The sequence below is a fragment of the Rana temporaria genome, chromosome 12 (genome assembly GCF_905171775.1).
Source record: "Rana temporaria chromosome 12, aRanTem1.1, whole genome shotgun sequence".
Classification (NCBI taxonomy): Eukaryota; Metazoa; Chordata; class Amphibia; order Anura; family Ranidae; genus Rana; species Rana temporaria.
This window is the reverse complement of record NC_053500.1, coordinates 13,079,685-13,088,691: the sequence shown is the minus strand read 5'-3', so window position 1 is coordinate 13,088,691 and position 9,007 is coordinate 13,079,685.

The window sequence follows — 9,007 nt, the reverse complement described above, 5'->3', positions numbered from 1 at the left end:
TGAGAGGCGTGCCTCCGCTGTAGCATTTTTATTGGACAGCTTGGGCCAATGGTACTTTATCATTGGTCCAAGACTCCGAGCTGACCATTGAGGAGAGGCACTGTGAGCTCAGCCTCTCAGTCTGCTGCAAACAGAGTGTGCCAGCTTGTATTTAAACTGGCCGCTCTGTATGTAGCTTCTGACAGGCTGCACAAGGAGCCCCGAATATCCGGAAACCATAGGCCGTAGGAGCCTCAAATTTTGACCAGTGTTGGGGTAGGACTTCAGCTACCTGACCCCAGGTCGCCGAGATACGACCCTCGAAGATGTAAACGGACCGCCTGTCCGTTTACACCAGAGTGACATCCAAAGCGGTCCGGCAGAGAAAATCGAAAATGTTTGCGTGAAAGGGGCCTTATGCCGCTTACACACGACCATTTTTCATGACGAGAAAAATGCAATTTTTTAAATTGGTCATTAAAAATGATTTTAACCACTTCCCGCCCAAGGACGTCGTATGACGTCCTTGGACTTTTAGTGGGGATATCTGAAAGATGCCTGCAGCTACAGGCATCATTCAGATATCCATCTCTTCAGCCGGAAATCCTGTGCACCATAAGAATGATCATAGCGGCAGTTCCACCGCTTGATCGTTCTTATAGGCGACGGGAGGGGACGCCCGCCCCCCTCCCACCGCCATCCGGTGCTTCTCCGGGCTCTCCCGTGCCATCGGAGACCCGGAGAAACGATCTGCCGGCACCCGGATGGGAGGCATTGAGATGACTGGTGACCAGATGGTCACCAGTCATCTCTATGATCGTCGGAGGCCCGGGTGCGATGTTATGACGTCACGCCCCCGGGTACCGGAATGTAAACAAAGCCGCAATCGCGGCTGTAAGCATAAGATCTGTGATTTTTTTTTCACGATCTCATGCTTTCCAGTCTGTAGGAGAGATGTGGGGTCTTATTGACCCCGCATCTCTCCATAAAGAGGACCTGTCACCCACCATTCCTATTACAAGGGATGTTTACATCAATATGCATTGATTACTGTATAAATGTGACTGCAGGGAAGGGGTTAACCACTAGGGGGCGGGGAAGGGGTTAAATGTGTATCCTGGGTGTGTTCTAACTGTAGGGGGAGGGGGGTGACTGGGGGAGGTGACCGATCTGTGTCCCTATGTACAAGGGACACAGATCGGTCTCCCCTCTCCCTGACAGGACGTGGAGCTCTGTGTTTACACACAGAGCTCCACGTCCCTGCTCAGTTACTGGGCAATCGCGGGTGCCCGGCGGCCGTCGTGGCCGCCGGGCACGCGCACTGTGTTCCCAGTGACGCGACGGGTCATATGACGTCCTATCGGAACAATAGAGCATTCAAATGACGGCGGGCGGGTGTTAAGTGATTAATAAAATAAAATATATAAAAAACCTACTCACAATGGTAGTAGAAAGAATCAAAGTATAGGCTTAATCGACATAAGCTGTAGTGGATTACGCTGGAACCACACTCCAACAGGTCATGGAGGAAATGAAAAAAGGTCAACGACGGCTGACGCGTTTCGAAGCTCAAAGCCTCTTCATCAGAGCCCAGCAGAAGGAAAGTCAAGCCCAGTAAACAAATTGAAACCAAATGAGGGAGAGAGGCAACAGACATGTCTGTCTAATAATACGAATAGCAAGAATATTGGGCCAGATTCACAAAAGGGATACGCAGGCGTATCTGCTGACACCCTGTCGTATCTCTGTTTCTAACTATGCGACTGATTCATAGAATCAGTTACGCATAGATATCCCTAAGATCCGTCAGGTGTAATAGTTTTACACTGTTGGATCTTAGGATGCAGTACCGCGGCCGCCGCTGGGGGGAGTTTGCGTCGTAAACCAGCGTTGGGTATGCAAATTAGCAGTTACGGCGATCCACGAAACTTTTTTCCGTCGTTACGTCGCCGCAAGTGTTAGTTTGCCGTCGCAAAGATAGGGCACCTTTTACAAAGTGTAAAATTAGTACACCATGTAAAAGTATACCCGTCTTTCCCGCGTCACTTTTTAATTTTTTAAAAAAAAATAAAATTCCCGGCGCAAGTCTTTTTTTCACGTCGCGATTCACAAAACGTTGGCGCGTCGTAATTTCGCGCAAAGCACGTCAGGAAATTTGCGTCGGGAGCATGCGCAGTACGTCCAGCGCGGGAGCGCGCCTAATTTAAATGGTACCCGCCCCATTTGAATTGGCCCGCCTTGCGCCGGACAGATTTAGGTTACACCGCCCCAAATTTCCAGGTAAGTGCTTTGTGGATCGGGCACTTAGACAGAAAATTTGCGGCGGTGTAACCTAAATCGGTTACATTACGCTGCGCCCGGGCTACGTGAATCTGGCCCGTTGTGTTTTCTATGCCTAGTCAAGATAATTACTTTTAACATTTAAAAACAGTGTAGGGTTCACTTAAAATCTACTGTTGGCATTGGGATTTATTAATGAAAACTTGAATTGCTTAGCTCACCCAGCAACATTCAGCTCATCGGATTGCTAGAATCTAGTAAACTGGAACTGCTGCATGAGGCCTCTGTGTTACTAGTAATTAGTGACTCAATAAGGCTGAGTGTATTTTTGTCTCACAAATAGGCAAACTGTTGCCTCGGATGACAGGTCCTCCCCGGGATCTTGTAAAATTTCACATCCCGTTTCCTATCCTACATTTGATCAAATCAGCCTGAAGCTCAATAAACATAATACTCGTTAAAGCTGAATTTGTCGCTGGCCTCCTTTAAGGGAGAGGCGATGAAGTTTCATCAAAAACCACAGCGCAGTTGATGTAGAGATCGGTCTTATGACAGCCTGGAGGAAGAGAGGAAGCAAACAAACAGCAGCCTGGTGTATGTCATGCGACTCGCTGGTGGCGCACTACTGCAAGCCATTTCTGAACTGACTTTTCATCTGTTTCCATAACACATTGCCTATTTACTCTGTTTCCAAACTATTGCATCTTCAATTATTATGCAGCATGTTATTTATTTATTTATCTATTTTATGTTCTTTATTGAGTAATACAATAGAAACAGAAATTTACCGACATCCCAGCAGGGCAAAAGGGGCAGCTGCCCTGTCATTGTTGTGGGGCCCAAAGCAGCTGCCTCATACTTGCCAACTATCCCAGTTTAAATTCCCTTGTCCCTTGAAGTTTTAATCCTGTGCTGTGTCCTGATTAGTGTTGCTCACGAATATTCGTATTGCGAATATTCGGCTCGAATATGGCATATTCGAGTATTCGCGAATATTTCGAATTTCGCGGTCAATATTCGCTATTCCGAATATTCCGATTTTTTCAATTTTATTTTTAGAACAGATCACATCCTAGAGATCTCCATCGACGTCTAAAAGCATTGCTGGTATGATTAGAGACCTTGGGCCGAGTAGCTGAAGCGATCATTTTATATTGCCGAAAAATCGCAATGCGATTATTCGGCAATAGGAATATCGCGCGATTATTTTCTTCGCCCTTCTTCTGCATCAGAGCCAATCAGAGTGCTCCTACAGCATTTGTCGAAATTCCGCAATAAATATCGCATTCTCATTTTGCGAAATTTCGATAAAATATAACGAATATTCTGAGCCAATCAGAGTGCTCCTACAGCAGTTGTCGAAATTCCGCAGTAAATATCGCATTCGCATTTTGCGAAATTTCGATAAAATATCACGAATATTCTGAGCCAATCAGAGTGCTCCTACAGCAGTTGTCGAAATTCCGCAGTAAATATCGCATTCGCATTTTGCGAAATTTCGATAAAATATCACGAATATTCTGAGCCAATCAGAGTGCTCCTACCGCAGTTGTCGAAATTTCGCAATTATTTTCGCATTCGCAATAGCGAAATTTCGCAAACATTTCATTTCGATAAAATATCACGAATATTCGAATTTAGCGAATATTTCTCGAATATTCGGCTATATATTCGTGATATATCGCGAAATCGAATATGGCGTATTCTGCTCAACACTAGTCCTGATATTTCAGTGTGAAGTGCTGCTACTAATGCTGCCCAGCTCTGCCCTATTTATGTGTACAGATGACTCACCTGCAGACCCTGGGGCAGATCCACAGAAATCTGCACCTGCGCAGCGTATCAGAGATACGCTACGCCGCCGTACCTTACCTGGCTTTAGTTCGAATCCTGGAAGAATTTGCGCCGTAAGTTACGGCGTCGTAGTGTATCTCTGGCGGCGGAATTCAAATCGGCGATTAGGGGGCGTGTTTCATTTAAATGAAGCGCGTCCCCGCACCGCATTTCCCGCCGTGCATTGCGCTAAATGACGTCGCAAGGACGTCAATTTTTTTACCATAGACGTGAATTACGTCCATCTCGATTCACGGACGACTTGCGCCAAAAAAAATTCAAAATAAACGCGGGAACGACGGCCATACTTAACATGGCAAGTCTAACTATACGCCGCAAAACACCAGCTTTAACTATACGCCGGAAAAAGCCGACTAGAGACAACTTAAGAGAATGCGACGGCCGTGCATACGTTCGTGGATCGTCGGAAATAGCTAATTTGCATACTCGACGCGGAAAACGACGAGAACTCCACCCAGCGGACGCCGAAGTATTGCATCTAAGATCCGAAGGCGTACGAAGCCATACGCCTGTCGGATCTAACCCAGATGCCGTCGTATCTTGGATGAGGATTCAAACTAAAGATACGACGCGGGAAATTTTAAAGTAAGCCGGCGTATCAGTAGATACTCCGGCGTACTCGCTCTGTGGATCTGCCCCATTTTTTATTTTTATTTTTTACCGAAAATATGCAGAAGAATACATATTGGCGTAAACTGATAAAGAATTTTTTTTGAAAGCAAAAAATATTAATAAACTTTACTGTTAAAAAAAAGGAAAAAATATATTAGTGGTTTTTTTTTCAAATTTTTGGTTTTTGTTTATAGCCCAAAAAATAAAAACCACAGAGGTGATCAAATACCACCAAAAGAAACTCTATTTGTGGGGAAAAAAAAGGACATGAATTTTGTTTGGTTACAACGTCACATAACCGCGCAATTGTCAGTTAAAGCGACGCAGTGTCGTATCGCAAAAAAATGGCCTGTCATTAAGGGGGCAAATCCTTAATTGGTTAAACCCCTGACGTTTCATCAAAGCCCCCTAATTGGGGCCCATAAAAAATTTTTTAAAAAATAAATAAAATAAAAAATTGTAATAAAAAATGAAATAATAAAAATAAAAACTGAGGACACCATCCACTGCCCTACTGACACCAATCTCTGCCCTACTGACACCAATCTCTGCCCTACTGACACCAATCTCTGCCCTACTGACACCATCATGCATGTGTTTGCGTTTTAAGGTGCACACCCTAATGTAATAGGCTGGGCACACCTATGACTACAGTATGGGTGTCTGTCACGATGAGCACAGGGAAGAGTGTCGCTGGTCACACAGAGAGACGGGTGAGACATCCAGGTGGTACAGAGGCAGGAGAGCCTCCCACTCTTCCTGTGCCCCTCCTGCAGCTTGGTGCCCAGGGTGGTTGGCTCTTCTGTCTTGGCCAAGTTTTTTTTTTTTTTTTAATCACTATTGTATAGAGTGGGGGAAATATTTTAATTTTTATTTTTTAATCAAGACATTTTTATTGGAGACAAATAAGTTCTTCGAGTTAAAGGGGTGTTCCAGTCATTTTTTTATGTTTATTAAAAGTCAGCAGCTACAAAAAGTGTATCTGCTGGCTTTTAATAAACATACACTCACCTGCTCCACGTTCCAGTGACGTGCCGGCCGGGGATCCGCTCCTCCCCCCCACCCCCTCTCCGGCATCTTCATTCCAAGTGTGGGCACCCACTGCGCATGCGTGAGCGTCACTGAGCATGTGCGAGCGGCGCTGCGCCGTCCGATTGGACAGGCGATCGCCTGGGACCTGTCACGTGTCCCAGGCGATCGCCTACAGGGAGGGGCTGCCAAAAGGCAATCTGACTATTCGCCTTAGCAGCCCCTCGGCGGAAGGAGGAAGTGGGACAGGAAGTCCCACTCCTCCTGAAGCCCCCACTCCCCCCCCCCCTCCCAAAAAAATGACATGCCAAATGTGGCATGTAAGGGGGCGTTTGGGTGGAACTCCGCTTTAATCAAACTTTTGTTTGACAGAAAAGAAAAGGGAACAAAGTGAAACAAAACTAATCAAAACAGATCAATTCAAAGTGGCTTACAGTACATGAAAAACAGCCTATTATGTATTCTTTATATAATGTTATTGCATGAAGAGATCCAACATAACCACAGTAAACAGCCATGCAGTGTGCAGAGCAATTACATAAATAAGGCGTTCCCATTCTGAATGCATGCAATAAAAGATCATATTCATAAATATTGAATACCAAGGGTTTGTGATTTTTTTGTTGTTGTTAATTGCCTTGGAGACAAGAATCTTTTATAACTAAGGCAGGCATTGGAAGTACAGGGTAAAGCCGGCCATACACCATTCTAATTTCGAAATCATTTTCTTTCGAAAATCGTATTAAAGAATAAACGTACGAATTTCGCTCCGTTAGGGGGCTGCAGCAACAGACGATTTTCGTGCGGCGATCAAATTTGAGGAATCGAACATGTTGGAATTTTTTAGAAAAAATGATGGGAGAATCGTGCGAGAACTGTAATGGGAAAAAAAATGCGCATGTGCAAGAAAGGAACTCAAAGAACATCTCATAAATAAGTGAACATTTGACACATGGACTCAAAATTAGAACAATAAATATGACATTACACATATATAAATCCCTACGCGTTTCGACCAGAGGTTTATGCTTAACGTTCTTCTTCAGGGGAATATGTTCTATATGAGAAAAGAAAAAAAATTATACTGACAGTAAATACATAGGGGCAGATCCACGTACCTGCGCGTAAGAATCCGCCAGGCGCAGCGTATCTAAGATACACTACGCCGCCGCAACTTATATTTTTATTTCGAATCCACAAAGAATTTGTGCCATAAGTTACGGCGGTGTAGTGTATCTTTGGTGGCGTAAGGGCACGGGATTCAAATGGATGTAATGGGGGCGTGTTTTATGTTAATACGTCGTGACCCGACCTAAATGATGTTTTTTTTTAACTGCGCATGCGCCGTCTGTGGGGGTATCCCAGTGCGCATGCTCGAAATTAACCCGGAACAAGCCAATGCTCACGACGGTGACGTCATTCTACGCAAATCCCTATTCGCGAACGACTTACGCAAACGACGTAAAGAATACAAAATTGTATGCGGGAACGACGGCCATACCTAACATTGAGTACGCCACCATATAGCAGCTTTAACTATACGCCGGAAAAAGCTGAACGAAAACGTCGTAAAAAAAATGCGCCGGCCGGACGTACGTTCGTGGATCGCCGTAAATAGCTAATTTGCATACTGGACGCGGAATTCGACGGTAACGCCACCTAGCAGTCGCCGAAATATTGCACCTTAAGATCTGACGGCGTACTAAGACGTACGCCTGTCGGATCCCTCCGAGATGCTGTCGTATCTTGTTTTGTAGATACAAAACAAAGATACGACGCAAGAATTTTAAAATTACGCGTAATCCTTTTGTGGATCTGCCCCCATAATTGTTTCATTAGGTTTAGTTAGCATGAGATTGAGTGTGTTTACCAGTTCCTTGGTGAGAAAGTTGTATTTCATGGCCGACCAAATTGCTGCTCATCTAAAAATGAACCAAGCCCAGATGACTCCGAGGTGTCTCCATGCGCTCCAGGTGCCCCACGAGAAGAAGCCCCATCTCCACCCAGCTGACAAGGAGTCACTCCCCATCAGCACTGGGAGGGGGAGGGAAAGGAGGGGATTCCTAGAGGGGGGAGATAAAGGGTGTCTTTTGGGGAAAGGGTACAACCCGGAGACCACCCGTGATTTTTTTTTAATAGGTCAAAAAGTTCAGCGTGTTCAATGGTGAACAAGGTGCAACAGCAAAAAATACCTTCACAGGTTCGTTTATCTGATGGGCTTAGGGAGGGATTTTCCATGTGACTGTTTGTTAGACAGCCTGCCCACGATCTCATACTTTTATTATATAAACAACTTGTTACTTGTTTTATACAATGTATAAAAAAATATATAATCAGATGGTGCAAGATAAGATGGATTATGGGCAACAGTGGTTCATGAATCTAAATAAATACATGGTCATACAAAAAGGTATTAAAGATGATGAGTAAAAATAGTCCTTATCAAAAAGATAATAAAACATAAAAGTTCAAGAAAAAGTCCATAAACTCCTAGCGGCAGCGATCCCAAAAAGCAGAAGCCAGCTCTGAAATGGTACACAAGAAAGACAAGGATGCGCCAATCTAAGTGCAGTATGAAGGTTTTAATCCAAGATCTGAAGAAACAGCGGAGCTGTGAAACGCGTCATCCCATCGGTCCTCTCCCGCAGGCCACGCCACGTCACTTCAGGTGCGACGATCTCTGGCTGCGATCCACCCTGAGACGCACGCCGCTCCGTATGACGGAACGCTCGGGTTGCTGTCTCTCTGCATGGTTGTTTCGACTACCACAGCGTTCCATCTACAGCTCCGTCCATCTTGTGCTGACCAGGACATATCGGCCACCAGTGACCCTGGACCATAGTCACCGTAATATGCCTGTTATCTTTTAGCAATTGTGATTAGCCATTTGGCTGTGTGCTCTACTTTTATTCCATCTTATTAAAACCTTCATACTGCACTTACATTGGCGCATCCTTGTCTTTCTTGTTTTATACAATACCTTGCTGCTAAAAAAAACCATGAGGGATCTTCCATTCAAATGTAAACAAGGCATTTCCCTGTTCTGCCTAGCAACATGACAGGGATCTACTGCTCCCTGTCATCGGGAGCAGTGATCTCTGTCATGTTGTAATGAGCCCATCCCCCCCTACAGTTAAGATCACTCCCTAGGACACATTTAACCCCTTGATCGCCCCCTAGTGTTTAACCCCCTTCCCTGCCAGTGTCATTTACACAGAAATCAGTGCATTTTTTAATAGCACTGATCGCTGTA